The 4,167-nt window shown below is 36.0% G+C and overlaps 1 pseudogene; it reads left to right on the top strand.

Annotated features, from left to right (window-relative positions):
* The first annotated feature begins 330 nt into the window (after positions 1-330).
* Positions 331-3,004, top strand: LOC129024139 (transmembrane protein 184C-like; annotated as a pseudogene).
* The last annotated feature ends 1,163 nt before the right edge of the window (positions 3,005-4,167 follow it).

Below are 4,167 nucleotides of genomic sequence, written 5' to 3'. Positions count from 1 at the left end.
TATTGATATTCTGAATACCAACCACATTGACATTCTCAACTGAAGGAAATTTAATTATTTTCCATTATTAGACTTTGTCTTTAACCCAAGGGAAAAATTGGAAAGAAAATCAATAAAATGATATGAACTTCAAGTACATGACGAGACATTAAAGATATAATTAAATCATGAACTTTGGCATTCATATACAATTTATATTATTTATGTATAGAGGCACCTTAGCAATACACAGGAGCCTGGGTACCCGACCATCTATTCTAGTAAGGAATTCAGTACAAGGCAAAACCAGAAAAAATTTATTCATCTCATAATGAAGACCCTGAGGACGCCATGACAGCCATCCTCCAAGGTATTTTGCATTCACACAGTCTTTTGAGCACTTCAGAAGAAAGACATCTCATGTGAACTCTTTGTGATTCTTCCTCTAGTCTTGGGAAACTCCTCCCCAAGTCTATTCCTGTGTTATCTCCTGTAGAGGATGCTTGCTCATATAGATTGCTGCTTCTTCCGATTATTTTATTCCATACTCTGAGAGGAGATTTTTTTTAATAGCACAGCTACATAGTGCTGCTGATTGTTTTCCTCTTAAGCAAATTCAAGTGTAATTGTCTTTATACCCAAAAGACTGGGGTGATGAGTAGGGGTAGGCACCGCCAGTATGAAGCAAATAAAGTTTCTTTTTACCCACCCACTTCCCTCTAGTAATTTTCTTATGCTGTTTGTCATCCCTGATCATTAAACTCCACAAGATTTTCTTTGATATTTTGTAGCTTACTTTTACCCATAGAGACTAAGAAGCTTTTCAGCTACTTGGTAATCCAGTGCCCCATTCTCATGCAGAGGATGTCTTGTTTCACCTTAAGGTCAACATCATTTGCTTTCAAACTTTCTAAAATAAGTTTTCTTCCCAATTTTCTTTTCAATCCTGTACTCTGAATGTATTTACCTGATAAAAATTGAGTACTAATATTAGGCCTTCTAAAGATATGCTGTCTAAAGCAGTGGTCCTTACATATCGATTTTAGCTTTTACAGCAGTCTGATGTGAGAGATATTTGGAGGTAGGTAGGCACTTCAGAACCTCTCAAAACTCATAATGTAGGCAGTCATTTATGATGAATATATGTAAAGTATCCTTGGGATTCAGTATTAAGTTTATTCATGGAAACTTGTAGAACTCACTTCTTAGGACAGTTGAGATACTAATACAGGATTTCTTCCAAGTTGTAATCTAATGCATTCATTAATAAAAACATTAAATTGAAAGTCTTGGTTGGTCCTTGCGTTCCATCACAGGGGACGTTCCATGTGAATGAGTGTGGAAATCCTGAGGCCTCATCTACCAGCAGAATTGGGTGAAGAGACACTGGAGGGAGGAATCTCAGTCCCCAAAGAAAATAGCCAGCCAGCAGGTGGCTGTGGGGCAGAAGTGGAGTGTGCAGGGTAGCGCCCTGAGTGGCCTCAGTTGCAGCAGTAGCAGCAGCACAAACACAGTTCTGGCCAAGGAGGTGGCTTGAGCTGTTGGTAAAATTGGGCAACAGCTCTTTCTCCATAGTACATGAGTTGACAAAACAAAGGACAGGGTTCCCATTACAATCTCCTTCAGGCTCTTTTCCCTTGCCACTCGGAGCTGATTTGTACGAAAACATGTTTGCACTTGTACCTGGAGGAAGTGGAGACAGTGGGTTCGAACTTTAGCAGTGGTCATCTACCTGGTGTCCATAGTGGTTGTGGTTGCCTTATGCATATGGGGATTACAGAAACTGGAGATTCAAATGCACACCAAAGGCTTAGTTTATTGCTGGAATTGTTTTTGCTGTTGACAATACCTATATCGTTATGGGTTATATTGCTACAGTTAGTGCATTATATGCAACCTAAACTACAAAAACCAATCATAAGGATTCTTTGGATGGTACCCATTTACAATTTAGATAATTGGATACTCCAGCATTGCAATATATGTGCATACCTGCAGAGAATTCTATAAAGCTTATGTCATTTACAACTTTATGAGATTCCTTACCCATTATCTAACTAACCATTATCCAAATCTGGTACTAATTATTGAAGCCAAAGATCAGTAGAAACATTTTCCTCCTTTATGTTGCTGTCTACCATAGACTACGGTAGAAGTATTGCTGTTTGGGCAAACTAGGTATATTGCAGCATACAGTTGTCAGACCATTCACCACCATCATTGTTTTAATCTGTGAACTGCTTGCTATATATGATTAGCTTTTTATATACTTAGACTTATTTGGTTATGATAAACAACATGTCACAATTGTTTGCCATGTAGTGTCTTCTGCTATTTTATAAAAAACTAAAGGAAGAATGGAGCCCAATCCAACATGTTGGCAAATTTCTTTGTGTAATGCTGGTATTTTTTGTTTCTCTTTGGCAAGTAGTAATTGTTGCTTTGATGGTAAAAGTTGGCATTATTTGAGAAAGGCATGTATGGAAATGGCAAACTGTAGAAGCTGTGGTTCCAGGACTCCAGGACTTTATATCTGCATTGAGAGGTTCCTTGTTGCTATTGCCCATCACTACACTTTCTCATTAACCATATCTCCAAGAAGCAGAACACGGCTCATGCTCTGATTCCTTCCTTGCCATGTGGGATGTTTCAGATATTAGTATTTTTGAACAAGTAAGGCACGTTGGATGGACAGTCAGGAGACATCATAGGAGAAATTTGTTTCCTGAGGATCACAATCAGAATGAGTATACAAGCTTATTATCATCATCATGGAAATGCAATTTCCACTGCCTGTTTTATGTCACTTTAACCCATGGGTCGCTATAAGGATTTGGACACACTGAGACTCTCCAGACTACAGCTACTATGCCTAAAATATCTGAGTATATTATAGTATAGTATAGTATAGTATAGTATAGTATAGTATAGTATAGTATAGTATAGTATAGTACAGTACAGTATAGTATAGTATAATAATACTGTAGGAGAGAAAAAAAATTCAGATAAATCTGTGGATTCCTGAACAGTGTGGAAATCAAACTGTGCAACTATATTGTATCATTACCTGGTAGTCCATGGCTCAGGATTTTGTGCTTGGGAAAAACCATGAATAATGGGAAATTTCAACACAAAAATAGCTGAAAGCCAGGTACAACTATTGGAGATATATATATATATATATACACATATGTTTTGTACATCAAAAGTAATCTGTCTAAATTTCCTAGACCTCGACTTGATTTCTTAACATTAGAGTATCACATAATCAAATGACAGAAAAGGAGACAACTGAACCTTCCTGATGTTAAATTGCTTTATCAAGAGAAGGACATTAAAAAATCATTGCTTCCTACTACTGCTGCATGAATATAATGCTCTGGAATTAACAGAAAGCATAATGCAGAAATATAAATTAGTGGAACTTAATCAAAATCATGTGCCGTATAAGCTTACCTGATAATTATTTCCCTATTCCTCAACTCAATGTGTTTCAATAAAGGAAAATTCATCTGTAAAAACCATTAAATTATATTTCTGTTTTGAAAACCACAGACCATTGAACTTGATATCCCTTTTGTCAGTATTATTGAACATACAACTAAAGATATGATCACTAATCACAATAGCTAATATTATTGAGCCTTGATCCTAGACATATATTACCTCATTTAATCTTCACAAACACCGTATAGAGTAGGTTCTATTATTTTCTAGATTAAAATGTTAAGGGAATAGAGGTTCCAAAGGGTTAGATAATTTTCCAATATCGCACGGCTAGTAGACAGTGGAATGTGGATTGAACCCAAATCCTTATGATCCCACCGTTTTTATGCATAGCCCCTACACTACACGGTTTCCATGTTTGTAATTAGTGTGAATTCATTAAGTACCTATGCCACAAAACACATAACATATAAACAAGCTCATTTACTTATCAAGTCATGGAACTATGAAAAAAGATAAACGCATTTATATCTGGACTTCAGCAACACATTGGACAGTTTTTTTGTGATAGTTCTATAAACAACAATAAGAAAATATTGATTTCCAAAACAATAAAAGAGGTGAAATTGTAATTACTGAAATATTTTACCTAGAATATTGAAGTAGTGTGTCCTTGGTTCTTTTCTCATGAACATTTTTATCAGAGATTTTTATGGAAAGTATAAACTAGAAATCATAAGC

Source organism: Pongo pygmaeus, chromosome X (assembly GCF_028885625.2).
Source record: "Pongo pygmaeus isolate AG05252 chromosome X, NHGRI_mPonPyg2-v2.0_pri, whole genome shotgun sequence".
NCBI classification, from domain to species: Eukaryota; Metazoa; Chordata; class Mammalia; order Primates; family Hominidae; genus Pongo; species Pongo pygmaeus.
The sequence above is the reverse complement of the archived record's forward strand: the minus strand, read 5'-3'. Positions and strand labels throughout refer to the sequence as shown.